Below are 19,590 nucleotides of genomic sequence, written 5' to 3'. Positions count from 1 at the left end.
CAATTCCAAGCAGGTGGTTCTTCATCTTCGCAAACAGCCTTTGCATTACATTTATTAATTTGGCTGACGCCTTTTATCCAAAGTGACTTACAACATTGGGGACCCAAATTGGTTTCATTTCTTTTTCCAATTGGAGCCTAGGCAGGTGAAGTGATTTGCTTGGGGTCACACCGTGCCCATGGCAGTGTTTGAAGTCCAAAGCCTTAACCGCTGTGCCACACGGCCTGCCATTATGACCTCTCGCAGTAGAAATGAGCACCTGCTGCAGACACTCTGGTGGAAATCCTTGAAATTCTCGGGCACAGCTGGCACAAACCCTCTCGGCTGGGACATGAACACCACTTTCCTCATTTAGAAGGCTCAGCAGTGGTTGCACTTTCTACACTAACTAAAGAGCTAGGATTGGCTGGGAAATCTTTTAAATATCAGTTTTGACAAAGCCACAGTTTGAAAATGTAATCTCACTTGTCATCGTTGCCTGGTTTGGGATCGGCGATGTCGCACTCCAAATCGAAATGAGAGGGCGAGGTGTGAGGTCTGCTGGGAAAATCCTTGGCCGGGCCCTTTCGTCTGTGGCAGACCTGGAGAACTTCTCGTGTCGCCAACCGCATCAGGAGGACCACCATGGAGTCCTCACCCAGCTCATTGCTTGTTCCAAAACGCTTCAGGCCCACTCAGACTAAAACAAAAATGACCCCTCGACAGTTTCTTTGTCAGATCTGTAGCCCCCTCGGACCGCAGTCATTGAGCCTGTTGGCTCTGCATATTTATGTGCTCTGCCATATTCTGTATTAGAACAATCTGACGAGAACAGGCCATTCAGCCCAACAAAGCTCGCCAGTCCTGTCCACTTGTTTCCTCCAAGAAAACATCAAGTCGAGTTTTGAAAGTCCCTAACGTCTTACTGTCTACCACACTACTTGGTCGCTTATTCCAAGTGTCTATCGTTCTTTATGTAAAGAAAAACTTCCTAATGTTTGTGTGAAATTTCCCCTTCACAAGTTTCCAACTGTGTCCCCGTGTTCTCGATGAACTCATTTTAAAATGCAAGTCTCGATCCACTGCACTAATTCCCTTGATAATTTTAAACACTTCAATCAGGTCACCTCTTAATCTTCTTTTGCTTAAACTGTAAAGGCCCAGCTCTTTTAATCTTTCCTCATAATTCAACCCCTGTAGACCTGAATCAGCCTCGTCGCTCTTCTCTGGACCTTTTCTAGTGCTGCTATGTCCTTTTTGTAGCCTGGAGACCAAAACTGGACACAGTACTCAAGATGAGGCCTCACCAGTGTGTTATAAATGTTGAGCAGACCCTCCTGTGACTTGTACTCCACACATCAAGGCGCTATATAACCTGACATTCTGTTAGCCTTCTTAATGGCTTCTGAACACTGTTGGGAAGTTGATAGCTTGGAGTCCACTACGACTCCTAAATCCTTCTCATAAGGTGGACTCTCGATTTTCCGACCGCCCATTGTGTATTCAAACCTAATATTTTTACTTCCTATGTGTAATACTTTACATTTACTGACATTAAATTTCATCTGCCACAAATCTGCCCAAGCCTGTCTGCTGTCCAAGTCCTTCTGTAATGATATAACGGATTCCAAATTATCTGCTAATCCACCTATCTTGGTATCATCTGCAAACTTAACCAGCTTGTTACTTATATTCCTATCTAAATCATTTATAGATATTAAAAATAGCAGCGGCCCTAGCACTGCCCCCTGCTGTCACCACTCTTAACATCGGCCAGTTCTGATGAGGTTCCTCACACCTTCACCCTCTGCTTCCTGTGTCTGAGCCAATTCTGCACCCATCTAAAAACATCACCCTGAACTGCCACTTCTTTTAACTTGATGCCCAACCTCTCATGTGGCACCTTATCAAATACTTTCTGAAAGTCCAGATAAATAATCTCATCTGCTCCTCTCTTGTCGTATCCTTTTGTTGCCTCCTTATAGAATTCCAGCATGTTAGTAAAACACGACCTCCCTCTTCTGAACCCATGCTGACTGTCCTGTCCTTGCCATGTGCTGCTCTTATCCTTAATAATTCTTTCCATTAATTTTCCTGTGATGCTTGTTAAGCTTACTGGCCTCTAGTTGCTCTGATCTGCCCTGTCACCCTTTTTATATAATGGGATGATATTTGCCATTTTCCAGTCTTTCTGAATCTCTCCAGTGCACAGTGACTTCCTAAAAATACGTGTCAAGGGTTTATATCTGAACTCGCTAGCCTCCTTGAGAACATGAGGATGAATATTATCTGGGCCTGGTGATTTGTTTGATTTCATCTTATTTAATCATCACAGCTCTTCTCTCTCTATAATTTCCAAATCCCTCAGTACCTCCTTAGTAGTCCCTGTTACTGCTCTGAGGTTATCCACTTGCTCACTTGTAAACACCTCAGAGAAATGTAAGTTTAGGGCATCTGCTATTTCACTGTCTGTATCTTTTCATTCCCCTTTACTATTCCTGATGAACTTGACCTCCTCCTTAACTGTTCTTTTACTACTAAAATACTGAAAGAATCTCTTGGGGTCTTCTTTCGCCTTATCTGCTCTATTCCTCTCCAACTGCGCCACCTCCACCTACTCAAAGCTTCATGATGCTCCAACAATGATGGACGGATTAAAAGGCAGAATTCTACGTGACCATCATCATCATCATCAAGCCTTTCCGTGAGAACCCTAAATCTAAAGAGGACTGTTTCATTGATGTGAGGTAGAATGCCCAGAGGGGACTGGGTGGTCTCATGACCTCGGACCCCCTACAGATTTTATTTTTTCTCCAGCCGTCTGGAGTTTTTTTGTTTTTTCTGTCCCTCCTGGCCATTGAACCTTACTTTTATTCGATGTTAATTAATGTTGATTTATTTTATTTTCTTATTGTGTCTTTCATTTTTCTATTCTTTATTATGTTAAGCACTTTGAGCTACTGTTGGTATGAAAATGTGCTATAGAAATAAATGTTGTTGTTGTTGTTGAACTGTCTTTTAGCCTCTCTGATATCCTTCTTAATGGTTGCCCTCATTTTCTCATACGCGCTACGGTTCACTTTGCTGTCATTAGTCTTATATGCCTTATAAAGCAGTTTTTTCCTTTGCAACTTCTTTTTTAAATCTTTATTAATCCATTGTGGAGTTTTTTAGTTTCCTATTAATTCCAAATTTAGGTCTGTATCTGTCCTGCATTACATTTTTAAACCTGTTCCACTGCTCCTCGACTGTCTCCACATTTAAAAGCTTATCCCAGTCTATCCTACTTAGACTTTGTCGCATCTGCTCAAAATTAGCCCTACCAAAGTTCAACTTAACAATTTTAGTCTTTGCATCTGTACTCTTACAAAATACTGAGAATTGTATGACATTATGGTCACGTGACCCTAGTGGTTCAATCACCTCTACACCCTCAATTCTATCCTGATTATTACAGAATACTAAATCCAGACAGGCTTCACCCCGTGTTGGCTCTTTAACATGCTGTGTTAAAAACAGTCGCTGATTACTTCTAAAAACTCCTCCTCCATCTGCAAGGTTATCCCAGTTAATATTTGGATAATTAAAGTCCCCCATGACTATAATATCCCCTGTAAACTTGCCTTTTTGATATTACTAAAAAGATGTGTGTTGAAATTACTGTCTGAATTGGGTGGTCTATAACACACTCCTAAAATAAGACCTCTTTCCCTAATATTTTCCAGGCGAAGCCACATGTCCTCACTAAGATGGGGCTCATCATCCAACTGAAGATGACTTACATTTAAACCCTGTTTGGCATAAACAGCAACCCCACCTCCTTTCTGTTCTGTCTATCCTTCCTAAAAATGTGTATCCCTCTATGTTACACTCATCCCCATCTTTGTTATTTAGCCAGGTTTCCATTATTGCTATAATATCATAATTATGCTCTGCTACATACAACTCCAACTCACTTACCTTATTTTGATACTTCTAGCATTAAGGCAAGCTATTTTAATGTGTTAATCCTTCTACATTTACGTGTTTGCTTAGAATTTACATTACTATGCATTTTTATTTCTACACCATTGTTTGTTCTTCCATGTATAGATCTAAATCTGGCCTGTCCTAAACTCCCTGCTCCTCCAATCCTCGACTAGCCTACACATACGCCTCCCCAATACATTGGTGCCCCTCCAGTTCAGATGTAACCCGTCACGGCGGAGCAGGTCCCATCTGTTCCAAAAGGAGTCCCAATGCCCCATAAACCTATACCCTTCTACCCTGCACCAAGATTTGAGCCACGTGTTAAGCCTTCTAATCTCCTCAATCTTACCTGGACTGGCGTGGCACAGGCAGAACTTCGGAGAAGAACTACCTTGTCAGTTCTGCTCCTCAGCTTGGCACCTAACTCTTTGAATTTGGATCGCAGAACTGACAGACTTTCCTTATGTATGTCATTTGTTCCAACGTGGACAATGACAACTGGATCCACCCCCGCTCTGGCCAAGAGCCTATCCACCCTTCCAGGGAGGTCTCCCACCTGAGCTCCCGGAAGGCAACACACCTCTCTCTGGAGCACACCTGCGCTTCAATCCCCCTAATGATCTCTCTCTTTTTGGGAACTGGTTTTGAGGTGGCCCGTTGGGGCTCCTCAACCCTGCCTACCACCTCAGAATTATCAGAGTCACCGTCCAGCTCCGCCAGGACATGATAACGGTTAGACACTTCTAATTCTGGGTTGATGCCCCCGGACAGTGTGCACCCTTTACCTTACAATATATAATATTTCTAATAGCATAAAAACAGATTATGACCAATAAACCATTTTAAATTGTAACAACTTAAAAAACAGATTTACTTTAGTAAAAAAAACAAGTGAATTGCACCCAATCACTCGAAACGATTTGCCTCAACTTAAAAATTGTGGGATCAATAAGATAAAAAGAATGATATTGGTTCAGACTGAAAACATTAAGTGTGAATCATTACTTTAATTATTTTAAGTTGAATGGAGGTTACACTTTTTTTTTAGTGATACTGCGATTTAGTCCTTTATAATATATTACGTACTACGTCTTTAAGTTGTTTTAGTTGTCAGTACACGACGTTGCAGCGAAAAATTTGGTCAAAACTGCCTTTTGCCGATTTTTGTTTCGATACGCTATTTCGTTTAGCCTATTATTGCAATTCATTTTACCTCAATTGTATTTACATTCTTCGGTACTAATAATTAGTTTAGATTATGTATTGTATTATGCATTATATTCTTCTCTGGTCGTCGGCGTAACGTTTACGCAGCCTTACCTCTGAAGTTTTTATACTGGTATCTTCATACGGTGCCATGCAGTTGACCCGTTCTTTCGGTGTCTGTGCCTTCTGTTTTTTCTCACAATCTCCTAAGACGTGCAGTATATTCAGGGTTATTTGGCAGCGATCAACCAGACCTGGAAAGAGTGAGGAGGGGTGTGTGAGAGTGTGCGTGTGTGTGTGAGGGTGCGCGTCTGTGAGAGTGTGCGTGTGTGTGTGAGGGTGCGCGTCTGTGAGAGTGTGCGTGTGTGTGTGAGCGCGCGCGCGTCCCCCTGGAATGATCTGGCAGCCTGTTGGATTCTGTTGGCTTCTGCCCTGCGCAGGATGCTGCTGTTGTAGGTCTAACCCCCCGCCGTGTCCCTCATCAGGCTCATGCTGGATGGATGGACATTTTCATACAGTGTTGGGGTGAAGTGAGGCTCGACTCGCGTTCATCCGCTTGTTTTTTGTTTTTTTTTAAGCTCCCTGTCCGGAAGCTCGCACGTCACTAGCCGTTCGTTCATCGTCTGCATGAAGAAGGCTGCACGGGCGACAAGCTGCGAATGCCAGAATATTATTCTTTTTTGGGGGTTTCTCTTCTTGCTTTTTTATTTGTGTGTTCTTGATATGATCTAAGAGATGTGCAATTTAGCTGAAGTGGCGCAGTGGGTAGCGTTGCTGCCTCCCGGCTCGCTTCCTGGGTCCTCCCTGCGTGTAATCTGCATGTTCTACCCGTGTCCTCCTCCGTTTTCCTCCCACAGTCCAAAGACGTGCAAGTTACGTGCATTGGCGATTCTAAATTGCCCCTATGTGTGTGTGCGCGTGTGTGTGTGTGCGCGTGCGCCCTGTGGTGGTCTGGCCCCCTGTCCGGGGTATATGTTTCCTGCCTTGCGCCCTGTGTTGGCTGGGATTGGCTCCAGCAGACCCCCTGTAGTTAGCGGGTTGGATAATGAATGGATGGATGAAATTGATATACACAATGTCCAACTTGACAGACTTTGTTGTAAAATCATGAAAAGAAGCAGCAGGTGCCCGGCAAGTGATCCACAAGACATGACACTGGAAGTAGCCCGGGATGTGTGTGTGTGGGTTGGGTTGGCCACGGTGGACGGAAACTGGCGCAAAGGCTGCAGCACAAGTCGGAAACCGTGCAGTCCAAGGCAGGAGTCCCGGCGGGCAGAAGCACTCGGCCCACTGAGCCACGGAGTGAGCTACACGAGACCGCAGCTTCTCACTTCAGTGATTTCTGTTCTTTTAATTGTACTACGAACCGAAGACCGCAAAACAATTCAAATGTAATGGCCCTTGTATGCTGTGTGAATCTAAACGATGAATGAATGAATGAATCAATTGTGTGTGTGTATGTATGTAAAAAATATCGGCTTTCTTACTGTTACTTGCCCAATAGGTGAATAACTTAGCTTTTATACAGCCTGGGACGTTTAATGCATGGAAACGTTACATGTGGCAATGCCGCCCTTAAAGTGACAATTAAGTGAACACGTGATTCTGTACAGGTATATGGCCTGGAATATTTTAGTGCAAAAAAATCAATGGGAATAATGAGTGAATAAGATTAAATATGACATTCACACAAATGCATTCATTAACTCAAACGTAGGCCGGGGTGCTTTAATGGAAAATCACCACAAAAATGTAATGAGTAGATGTCAGCCTTCTGTGAATGGAAATTGAAAACGAATGAATGAATGTCTGCATACATGATAAGGCACTCTTAAATGAACAGTAAGTGAATAAATTCTATATAAATAGGAATCAAATGCATGGCATGTTGCTTACATGTGAGCCAAGCTGCTCTTTAAATGGACAGCAGAACTTCAAGTCCTTTTAATCATTTTTGTTGAAGAGGTCGATTGTTTTACTCTTTTTGGTGTCATTCCCTCCAAAAAAAAATTAAAACCTGGTACTAAAATTAGTGTTTTTTGAAGGGTCTAGAGGACTATGGGGGGACTCCAAAATGGTCGACTTATTACATAACTAGACACCCTGGCGAGTCGAAGTGGGGATTTTATCACACGGAGAAGCCAGACCAAAAAATAAATAAATCAAATTAAGTGATTTTTCAAAGCGATATGATTCTTATGAATAAAAAATCTAGAAAAGACGCTATATACATAATCATAAACAGTAGACAGTCCAATGAAAGACATATTCTAATTGATATATACAGCGCCGCTCCTTTCTGTCTTATTAGCAGGTATAAACCATGCGCTAAATGAGATCGATTTTAAAGAAAATCACACAATAATACAAACAGCGAGCACATCGCCATCAATGAAACTCCAAGCAAGGGGTGGAAAGCCGGTGTACTGATTTCCATGGTTCACTATTATAATTACGTTAAACATTAACTGTATATTTTCACTGTAAAAAATGTAATAAACGGTTAAAACAATTTTTGTTGTTTGTTTTTGTAAACGTACATTTTACGCAGTGTTTAGCTGTCAGTATCGCATTGTTTCCATGTGAGACTATTTTATGATTCATTGTTGCTTTGCCACACACTCATTGGTACAGAATTCAGTATATCTGCATAAGGGAACGCCCCTCTGCAGGAAGCCTGCAAATTCTAATATGCGGACAACAATCTTGGATGGTCCGCTGTGGCAACTAACGAGGAGAAGAAGAAGAAGAAGACAACAAATGAGCTTTAACAATTTTCTAATGTGTACTAAGTGAGTTGTGGTGGTTGTGGAAGTTGCTTTATGAGGAGTTACTTCACTGGCACACCCTTGTGAATCTCCCCTTGGGATTAATAAAATATCTATCTATCTATCTATCTATCTATCTATCAGAAAGGTGCACCTTTTCTTCTCCGCCGTTCAAGCATTTCGCACACCCAATAATTAAACTTATTGTTGACTTTTTATATTTTAAAATAGTTATGTGCAGCTATTAGTCAATGCGTTTTAGTGTGTTATAAAAGAATAACTGACTCACAGAACTGTTGAGCTTTAGTTGTTTCGATTTGCGGTAACGGTCAGGTGGACATTTAAAACATAATGAAGCAATTCCATTTTATGTTGATGACGACAGTATTTTAATTTTTAACTGCATTGGTTTTCCCGAGGACACTAATCTAAGCTTGACGATTCTTTGTCTGTTAGCTCAGCTGACACATTTTAACCGTTAAATTGTAGCCACGTTTTTTTTTAATACAATAAATAAGTTAAAATCGGACCCCTGAACTTTTACCAGGACCACCCACGAGAGACGCCCTGTCGCACTGCACGACCTTCCCCGCGATATATTCCGTCGCAGACTTCATTTACATAATCGTCTCGAGTCGGGAGGGGGCGGTTTGACATCCCCGACATGTTTTAATGTGCGTTGTGTGTGTGTGTGTGTGTGTGTGTGTGTGTGAGAGAGAACATAAAGTATAATTGCAAGTCTCTTATTTTGTGTCTCTCTCCTCTCGTGTGTTCGTTATTTTAATTCATTTTTAAAAAGTAAAATGTTGTTAACAGAATAAACATAATTAAATTAGCAGAAGTTACTTTTTTAAATTCGGTATTTTTGAGGCTTTTCTAGAGAGTTGAACGATTTCTTTTCGTGCGGTACCGAGAGATGGGAGGTCGTCTCGAAGAGGATGAAGGTGCCGCTGTATTCGCAATGGCGTATCGTATTTTACGAGTCATTTAGTAACACACGACTCGAATGCATTCAAATATCTTCTTTAATTGTGTTTTCTTTGAGTTGTGTTGGATAACATAATGTTTGTAATAATAATTGCATGCGCATATGTGTTTGGTGCGGACTGCTGGTTGTTGTGATTCCAAGACTAAAAAATACAAAAGGCGATCTTAGCAAGTGAGAAACTCTGCACTTCGCAGACACATTTGGCGACGAGAATGGCTGAACTTTCGCTGCCACCATTACCACCACCACCCTCCTTTCTTACCCAGTGCAGGATTTACGTATAAACTACACAAGCTATAGCTTAGTGCCCCCGCCTTCTTGGGGGCCCCCAAAACAAATCATATTTGGCACTTACATTGAATATCTGGACTTATAAAGGGCCCCATGTCTCAAATAGCTTAGGGCCTTATCAAGTCTAAATCCGGCCCTGTTCTTACCTTTACCTGGTGGTCCTTCTGTGCCTTGGACTTGCTGGTTTGAGTCTTTTAAAACTCATCTGATCGCTTTGCTTGGACTCAAGCGTGCCATCTTGCTCCATTGTGTGGGTACAGAAAGGCAGCGGTTTTTTGTTTGTTTGTTTTTTTAACTCATAGAAGGCGGCAGTTCAGGTTCTCATGAAGTACTTTTTCTGGAACACAGGGGTCCCTCTATACGGCGGTTTCACGTTTGTCAACGTAGCCGTTGGCGGATGAATCAATACAGCCGTGCTACGGGAATTAGCCGGACACTGCCATTTTGGTCCGCTTCAGAACGACATGATGAGAGATTAGCTGACAGAGAAAACACATAGTGCACCGGTGAGGGAGAGATTACCGATGTAACTCCTACGAAATAGAGATTGCGTGCCAGGATGAATTTGGCAGTGCCAAGCGCAACGCAGCTCACTGCACGTCCTGTCCGCTTTCGCTGATAAATATACCGAGAAGGCTGCTTCAGTCCAGTCCTGCAAACATTGTTTCAGGACAACATTGTGGATCTTACCATCTCCATCACAGGCACTCGAGTTGCCCAGCAAGTGGGCTGAGATGTATAAAAAAATGCAACAAATGACACCATTTTGCAACATTTCGTCCCTGGTGCCTGCATCTGGGGAGCCCTCGCCTTCACATTCAGCAGCAGCATCCATCCATGCAGTGTAGTCTTGCTCTCCTGATTTTCACACTTGTGCAGTACACAGTATACATACAGGATGCGTGCATTCCTTTGCCTTTGGATACGGTGGTCTCTTAAGTGTCTCTTCTTAATTATGCTATGCAAGCAATTTAATTCTCATCAGCCTTTGCAGAGGCCATCCATGGCTCTGCCTCGTTATGGGCACACTTCACGCTCAGAACGTGTACGCGCACGCATCATGGCTGCCACGCGTTCCCAGCGTTCATTTGACGCGTCCTCTGAGCAGGTCCTCAGAAATTAAAGCGGCGCGTGCGCAAGTAGCAGTACCAGCAAAAAGTCGGGGGTGGGGATGGCACAGTGTGACAAAAGTTGGAATGTGACGTCCGAGTCTCTGTCTACTATCGACGTGTGACAGAAAGCCGCTTTGCGGATCCTAGGTCAATATCCTCGCTTCAATGTTTGATGAATGGATCGATGTGGTGAAGCAAAATGCCGGCATACAGACGCATTCGTGGAGCTTTTATATTCAATCGTCGCATATTCCCGATTGTAATGACACGATACATTTTAAAAGTCTCACATACCATCTCACATGACCTGACAGCAGCGGCAAGCAGCAGTAGATCACCACACAGAACACGTTAAATGTCTAATATCCCAACTTTCTGCACATTTAGAATCTTTAGATTTGTACTTGATTTCACTTTCATGATGAAATGCATCAAAGTGTGTATGTTACATTTTACATATAATTTCGTCTAAATAATGACTACTGTTAATAATTACACACATGGGGGTGTCATGGTGGCGGAGCGATAGCACTGCTGTCTCGCAGGGAATTATGTTGCTGGTATTTCCTGCTTGTATTCCACACTGTGCTCCGGTTTCCTTCCAAAGATATCCAGATTTGGGGATTTGGTGCCGCTAAAAATGACTGTATGCGAGTGCTTGTATTCACCTTGCGATGAGCTGAGGCCTCGTCAAGGTACGGTTTCTCACTCGTGCCCAATGCTTGCTGGAATAGGCACATCCCTGGATTCATGGATTTAATCAATAAACATCGTTTTCAGCGATATTGCGGTAAGGTGTCATCGGAATTTAATAGGTGTTCTAGGCAATTCACAACACAGAGAAGCCGAACATGTTCTCACCGTGATGATATCTCGCACTGCCACCTGGTGGATTCCTCCAGATTTACGTAAAGTACGCGCGCAAGTATGAACACTATACGCAGCACGCGTCGCGTGAACTCCGGGCTAACACTACACCAACCACTACACCAATGATATTTCCATCCTTCCATCCATTATCCAACTACAGGGTCACGGGGTCTGCTGGAGCCAATCCTAGGCAGCACAGGGCGCAAATTATGCAGGAAACAAACTCTGGGCAGGGCGCCAGCCTACCGCAGGGCGCGCGCGCGCGCACACACACACACACACACACACACCAAGCACACATTTGGGACAATTTAGGATCACAGCAGTGATATTTTCATAATGAAAATGAAAACTAAAAATATTCTTTTTCATTTTACAAGAACAGAGACTCAAACAGAGAAACTAAAACTAAATGAAAATAAAAATGTGTGATTTGTGAACGAACTAAAACGTGAACAAAAATTGAGGAAAAACGAAAAAAAAAACAGCAATAGCATTTTCGTTGAGTCCGGTTCAGTAGTGCAGAGGGGCTGTTTGTAGGTCGCCCTGAGCGTTCAGTTAAGTTGTGCTGTCGGTGATCTTGTAACTTGGGCTTACTCGAGTCACGTGGTGCAACTTCCATAAAGAACAGCTGTTGGTTTATTGAGCACATTTGGCTTGTCGGGTTGAAGCAGTAAGCGCGTGTGGTTGACGATGGCGAGTTTTGCACAGATGTTGGCGAGTAGAAAGCGAAGAAGTAACTTGTGAAAATACTTTAATTACAGCGGAGATGATAGCGCGCGAGAAGAACAAAGGAGTCTCGGAGTTTCAGTGCAGGGCCAGTTGGATCAGTTCTTAGTGGAAGTCCAGCACTTCGGTCAGGGGCCATTATGAAAAGTAAAAAATAAAATTAATAATGATAACATAAAATAAATGTGTCCACTGGTCTGTACTATACATTTGTTTTCTGTATAATTTCAATAATTATGATCATTTTTAGAGTCAAAATCGCTGAATTGGCGCATATCCTCATCAAATACAGCGGAGAAACGCGAGGTGCGGAAGCGACGAGCCTTACCTCAGCTCGGACTGCGCTCTCCCTCACCCACGGGGTTGATGCGTGCATTTGGCGTGTGCCCGTTGCTGTCTCTCTGTATGTCGCCAGTATAAGGTTTGCAGACACGCTTATTATACACCCTGACTTTCTAGAGTCTGACTAATATCTTTAATGATTGTGTCTGACATATTTAGTCTTGCTGATCGGACATAAAACCTCAGTGAGAAGGCACATGGTGAAGCGGACAGTACCGCGCTGCACTGAAGGGGGCGCATGTGAGCCCAACAGGTGCTCGTTGCTGCTGCTGTTGAGAATTTTGGTTAGGGATTTGCTGAGTCTGCGGTGGGTTGGCACCCTGCCCAGGGTTGGTTCCTGCCTTGTGCCCTGTGTTGGCTGGGATTGGCTCCAGCAGACCCCCGTGACCCTGTATTCGGATTCAGGGTTAGAAAATGGATGGATGGATGGATTTGCTGAGTGGGGAAAACATCGTGGGAACCTCCATACAGTTGATGCTAGGAATCTAGTCTGGAAGGGGGTCATTTTGAGACAAGAACTGTAATATATTCGGGGCGCTCTGGACACTTCATGAATTGAGACAGCTTTATGTGCTCAGTAATTGTTTTCCATGCTGTGCAATAAAGTCTTAAATTCTGACTGCCTTTCTGAAGACTCTGCTTGTTTTTTCTGAAATTTCTCCACAACACTCCTCGGCGCCAGTAAGTCAGCGATATCAGAAAGTCAATTGCACTGCAGCGGGCCGTTTATTTTTATTTTTTGTTCTGACTGACTGTCAAAATGGAAGATTAAGATTTTTAAAACTAAAGGAAAACAAGGAGGACTATTAAAAGAATGTGATAGAGATTTTCATGGAGAAGTATAGGCTCATGGACTCCTTTTGCAAATAAAGGTAAGACAATAGACGGTTTTCAATTTTATAAAAAATGGAATCAGACTAAGAAAAACACGCAATATTTAAAAATTAAATTTCGACTTTAAAATATTCTTTTGTTTTTCTTCTTATCCTTTTGTTGAACAGTTTGTGTTAAAATTGATTAAAGCGTCAGAATTAAAAGCTTAAAAAAACAACTAAATATTTCAATATAAGGTCAAAATTGAAATCTGTGTTTTTTGTTCAGTACTCAATACTTTCATTTGTATTAAATAAAAATTAATTGTGGAATTGCAACGGCAAATTTAGAACACATGGAGGGTGAGGAGCAAATGCGCGCTGTGTGCTCTCTCTCTCTCCGCTATCTCTCTCTCTCTCTCTCTTTCTCTGTCCGCTCTCTCTCTTTCTCTGTCCGCTCTCTCTCTCTCTCTCTCCGCTATCTCTCTCTCTCTCTCTTTCTTTTTCTCTCACCGTTCTTTCTTAGCCAAACATGCGCTTTACTTGTGTGTGTGTAAAAAATGAGATACGAAACATAACCAGTAGTCAATGTGCAGGCCGCCAGCTGAATGGTGACTAAGCTACTCTTTTGGGTTCATATATTTGTAAATGTGACTGTGAAGGAGTCGGTGCCTCGCCAACTTCAGTACTGGCAGCAGAAATCGTCACCATACAGTCTGCCGGCGCCAGTGGCCGAGGACCTCGTCTGTGTACCTGCATTACAGGCGCTCGTCAAGCGAATATTTTCCCTTTGTGACTGTCTATCTGTGTAACGGACGTCGCTGCAACATCAAGAAATCTCTCAAAATGCGAGCTTGTTTAAAGCTTAACAGCAACGTGATCGCACAGACTGGTTTTTTTGGGTTAAAACATCTGATCTTGCTGACTGTGCTCATTAGGCCACTTCATCTGTTTGATCATTGACAGTCAAGTTGTGTTTAACGGCATTATGACATGTGAGTGTATTTTATTGACTGAAACATAACTTTCATTTAAACATTTGTAGGCCAGTATTTGTGGTCTTGCAACAGAAAAAAAAATTATAAAATTGTCCTAATATTATGTAAAAAGACCAGAACTAAATAAAATAAAACTAAAATTTTAAACACAGAACTAAATAAAATAAAAATGGTTGACTCCATTGAAAACCAGAATGAAATAAAATTAAAAATTAATTTTATAAAATAAAATAAAAACTAAAACTACAATTAATATCAAAACTGAACTATCACTGCTCTACGCTTGGGAGGGCTCATTAGAATTATTCCATTATAGGGCTCTGCAGCGCCCCCTGGTGGCCCCCACTGCACCAAACTCCAAGTCCCAGCATGCTCTGCAGGACTCAATCATGACACCGCCATACCATCGTTTCACTTACCCATTATTTTTTTTTTATTATTATTTTTGGTTCTTTGCCAGTGTTGCGCTTGTTCTTTTTTTGTGTATGTTACACCGCGCTGTTACTTCATTATTTCATGCCCCTGTGCGAATGATCTGACAATAACGTGACTCTACGAAACAGTGCAGTTGGTTTGGGTGGCTTTGCATGAACTGGCATGAACAAAAAAAAAAAGCTGCCATCCATCCACCCATCCATTTTCTAACCCGCTGAATCCGAATACAGGGTCACGGGGGTCTGAAAAGCTGTCATTAAAGTTAGTTTATATGTATGAATATCACGTCTCTTGTTATATTTTTTCAAAACTGTATTGCTGTATTTTTATATTACTTCATATTATATTTTTTTAACAATTTCTTACTGATTTCTTTGTTAGTACTTCAACTGTCCTTTCCCTCTTTTATTTCCATGTTCTTTGCAAGCTTGTTTAGACCAAATGAATGACATTATGGGTGTGACAAAGGACTGCTGTATCTGTAGTGTGTTCAGGATTTATAGTATTCACTCCGGAGCGTCGGTAAGGACACTGGTAAATGATGCAGATAATTCCACACAGCAGTTCAGAATGATATACACCTCCATTTCAATAGGTATATAGGTGTATGTGTGGTCACAATAAAAAGGAATACATAAGACGTTTATCGTGTGGTGACTGGTTATGTGCAGAAAGAAAAAGCAAGGACAGGAACTGGCGGTTTAGTACGTCAGATAGAGACAGCGCGCACGCCATAAAGAAAGCCCGCTCAGAAGAACATCCACTGAATTCTGCGTTCGTATCCCCGATCATCACATCACGAACCAAACATTTACACGAGATTCCAGTTAAACCAGTGCGATACCCATTCACATATGCAGTTTTTTTGGAGCCTCGTCACACCTGCCATAAAGTTCATTACACTGAACGTACACCTGGGGAGGGACCCCTTAATGCAAGGGAGCAGCTCTACAGCCACTGTGCCCCCCACCACCCATGTTTAATACCTGCTGTAATGCATTTCATCGTGAAGAAGGTATAAAGTATTTATCTTAGTATTCTGAATGCTCATAGAGCAGGAATATCATGAAGTCGATGTTATCGAGGAAGTCACTTTAAGAAGCGCATAGAGAGTAACAGCTGGGTCGAGGAATATAACACTTAATATAAAGCATTGAATGTGCTACATTAATTAATGACAGCGTCTGAGAAAATCTAGTAAATTAAACATTCATTTTAAGATGAAGTTTAGTTTGCGACATTCTACTGAAAAAATAAACTACTAGAATAAAGTCAACATGTCGACTTTAATCTCGACATTTATATATATATATATTTTTTTTTTCTTCACTGTGTCCATATTTTTTTTCACCGTGGCCCTAATACGCTTCCGTAGAGTTTACTGATATAACTTACGTGTTTTTTTTTCCTGGCATCTTCAAAAATGTCGAAATTGACACCGTGATGCGTCCAAAACTGTAAAATAATAATTTGTAACACGTAAGCATCCTTTAATTTTAATGTTAATTAAACCATAGCATTCTTTATTGAAGTGGATAGAAAGCCACGTCTTACCTTCCCACGCAGTACGGGCTCATCCTCATCCTCATTGGACTGTCCTTCCGCAAGCACTTTCACTTACGATTTCTCTGGCGTCCAGAAAATTTCCATGTGACTGAAAGTTCATTCCACTGCCGCATTGTTGGATGGCAAACAAAATGCAAGTTGAATTACATTTTCCATGATGCTATGTGGCAAAACTTGTTCTTTTAAGTGTTGGAATATTTCTGCAACGTTGTTATGTCCTGGTTTGTCCAGTCACTGAACTTCGTGGCCAGGTAGTCTTCTACGTACGTAAATTCATCAAACATCAAGTCAGTATTTACGTTGAGGATTGGGCATTTGGTTTGCAGTGTTTCCACTGCCCTCTCAAAGTCATTTCTTCCAGGAATTGTTCTCAGCAGTAGGCAATTTAACTCGGGAAGGTTATCCAAGTGTTTGCCTTATGCATTAATGTCGTCAATTGCTATGCCAAAGAACGTATCTGATGTCCTAAAATGCACTTCCCTTGTAATGTGGCCATCATCTTCAAGTCTACGAAGGGGACCTCGAACCCGCATAGGAATACATTTCTCTTCTTTCCTGGCTGTCAGCTTTTGGGTCAAATCTTTCAAAACAGCGCATGCCTCAATTGCGCTTTTGTGGAACATGAAGCATGGTGTCATGAAACAGGCTCATTGGACAGTGCGCGAACAAGAGCCACATTTCTGCTGATGGGTTCTCGAACAATCGTGGACATTGGTTCTCTGACAGAAAGAATGATTTTAATGATTGGAAAATCTGCGGTAATCCTCTGCAGTGCTGGCATTAAAGACAACCAACGCACGTTTGAGTATCCCGAAATGTCTCTTCGTTAACCAAATCACAAAACTCCTTCAGTCTCTCCACACGTCCGGAGTAAATGTGGAAATACCTGAACGTTTTCTGGACCAGACCTTCAGCGTCTCTATGGGCAGTGTTGTCTAAGGCAGATTGTGCACAATTGTGACTTATGGGCATTGCAGCCCACTCCAATAATTTCTCTCTGCAAGTGAGGCTTCATTTTTTGTGAATACATTTTCTTTGCCTCTTTTCAAAAGTGCGCTGAAATTTGTGTTTTTATTGTCCGCAGAAAGGGCAACAACTTTGTTTTGCAGTCTGTGTTTTTTAAGCACTCCCATCACACTTTCTGAAATACTTTCTGCAGTTTCCCTTCGGCAACTCGATAAAGTCTAGTAATTTGTTTTTCACAATTTCTGGTGAGTCGTATTTAAAGTATCTGATCATGATTGACAAAAGTTTAGTGTTTTTATGGTTCGAAACATCAACACAAACGCTTATGTAGTTCACATCCTTAACTTCGTCCAAATGTTCTTCTCGTGCCAGTGGAGAAAACACGTTTGTAATTATAGCCTCACATTTCGTTCTGGCACAGGCGAATCTTTTGTCACTAATTTTTTTTTTTGCAAACTACTTGTACGGTCTGTGGATCGGAAACCGTGATTATGGTTCACTGTGCGGAACACGAACGCACCTTCATGAATTGCCAGCTGGTACTCTGCATCTGACGGTTCTACTCTTTGAAAAAATTGACTTCGACTTCGCCAAGCTAATTTGTGCTTTTCTCTCCCCTCGTGTTCCGTGATTGAAGTTCTCCCACCACTACCGATGGAAAACTGTGAGTCGCACAAGCTGCAGATCACAACAGAAGCATCCGGGGTCGGACGCAAATACGAACATTAATGCTGAAGCCCATCATTGAAGTGACACTCCCTTTCAGCACCCACAGGGATCACCGCGGCAAAACGCAGAAACAACAGGTGGAAGAAAAGAGCCGCCACGTCCAGAAGCAGGCCACGTGTAGACACAGCCAGAGGCAGAGGCAGAGGCAGAGCGCGGTGTGCCTCTCTTAGAATCTACAGATCACGAGTAGAGACGTTAGACGCTACAGAGTACAAAGCGGAAGCTTATCACGTGATTTCTCGCTACAATTGCAGGATGCGGTAAAGCATAACCTCCATCAAAACACCGCGCACGCGCGCCGAGTTCGGATTATCGTGCTGATGAGATACATTCAAAAAAGTGAACCATCTGAAACCGGGGACATAACGGGGACATGTTTATGAGTGGGGGACAGTTGTCCGAAAAAGGGGACTGTCCCCGGAAAACGGGGACGGATGGTCACCTTAGCTCAACAGTACACTTAAAAGAACTTTGCATCTTAACGTATAAAAACATACAATACGAGTACAATGCAAACGAACCCATCTCTGGTCATTAACACACACTTCTTAATAATCCATGACACTACTGACTCTTACTTATAATAAACAAATGACTACTGTAGCACACGTGTTTAACATCCCATAATATGCGCTCTCGTGCATACTGGGAGGTGCACCTTGATATGTGAGCCGTGTCTCTTTTTATTGATATCTCCCTAACAATGGGCTTCCTCCACGTGAGTAGGTTTGACTAGGTAATAATTAGAATAAGGTATTTGATAAGGGGGGCGGCATGATGATTTTACAGAGGCCTAGGTGGGGCATGACCAAAACAAAGGCTGGGAACCACTGCTCTGTCATCTTTGCCCAATGGCTTCAAGCCACTCTGTGCCCTCAGCAATTGCCAATGTCAGTCCAAGGCAAAAAAAAATGAAACGGCAATTTGATCAGCGCTACGCTACAGAGTGAAGCTGTCTAACATCCGTGCCGGTGACTCGGTGAGAGTACTGGCGGCTGCGCTCTTGTCTTTCTTCACCTCTTCAAATTACCAGGCAATAATTGGGTCCAGCACCATTTCTGTTCCAGGATGGATCTCGCCTGCATAAAGTGTCAGCGCCTGACCATACCATGCCAGGGTCTCAGTTTCGTACCCATTTTAGAACCGCACCTCCACCAGATGACAGCATATTTACGGGGTTTTGTCACATCCTTTAATACTTGACCTTTGAGTGAAATGCCGGATAACATAACGTTTGTAATAATAATTACATGCGCGCATGGAAAGTGAGCGCCTATGTGTTTGCGCATGTGTGAGAATGGTGCGCAGTCTTGGTGGTTGTGATTTCAAGAGTGAACAATTAAAGAGCAGTTGAGGAACTGAGAACATGTAATCAGTTCGACAAAATGTCGGTGTCATACCGGAGGTGGACTTGTGAGGAGCTTTAAAAAAAAAAAGCCTGACAATGTTAATGCGTCAACAAACAGTTTACATTCTGTTTATATTCAATTTGAATGCTCAACTTTTACTGAGTTTGCAGTTAGAAAAGCGACACTCTGGGCTTTCACCCGGGTAAACTCCGATCATTTTAAGCGTATTAAATCACTTAACTTATGAAATGCTCTTGATCCTTTTTAACTACACGCACATTACAGTGAAACAGAATCCAAAAACGGAAGTGTCTGGAAGTAAATTCATTTTAATTTCGACTTTATGTAGCCTTTACTTTCCAGATTACAGCTGAAATGTTTATTTTCCGGATGTCTTCACCCCCAGACGATTTACACAACGAGTTACAATCCACACAATAATGAAGGTGCAAACATCAGAACAGCAGAGAACAGGATAAAA

The 19,590-nt window shown here is 42.3% G+C and overlaps 1 protein-coding gene across 3 annotated transcripts in view; it reads right to left on the bottom strand.

Annotated features, from left to right (window-relative positions):
- LOC120541161 (beta-1,3-galactosyltransferase 2-like) overlaps positions 1-17,384 on the bottom strand; it is a 61,866-nt gene extending 44,482 nt beyond the window's left edge. For 2 of the 3 annotated variants that reach the window (XR_005635955.1, XM_039772531.1), the window contains exons 1-2: positions 16,054-17,384; positions 15,895-15,954 (exon numbers count right to left, since the gene is read on the bottom strand). The gene's annotated coding sequence lies outside the window, so the exon portion shown is untranslated. Of the gene's footprint in view, positions 1-9,347; positions 10,225-15,894; positions 15,955-16,053 lie in introns of those variants that run through there. The other variant, XM_039772532.1, reaches the window with a different exon arrangement.
- Between the last annotated feature and the right edge of the window lie 2,206 nt (positions 17,385-19,590).

This window comes from Polypterus senegalus, chromosome 12 (assembly GCF_016835505.1).
Source record: "Polypterus senegalus isolate Bchr_013 chromosome 12, ASM1683550v1, whole genome shotgun sequence".
Taxonomy (NCBI): domain Eukaryota; kingdom Metazoa; phylum Chordata; class Cladistia; order Polypteriformes; family Polypteridae; genus Polypterus; species Polypterus senegalus.
Note: the sequence above shows the minus strand (reverse complement) of the source record. Positions and strands in the feature narration are given on the sequence as shown.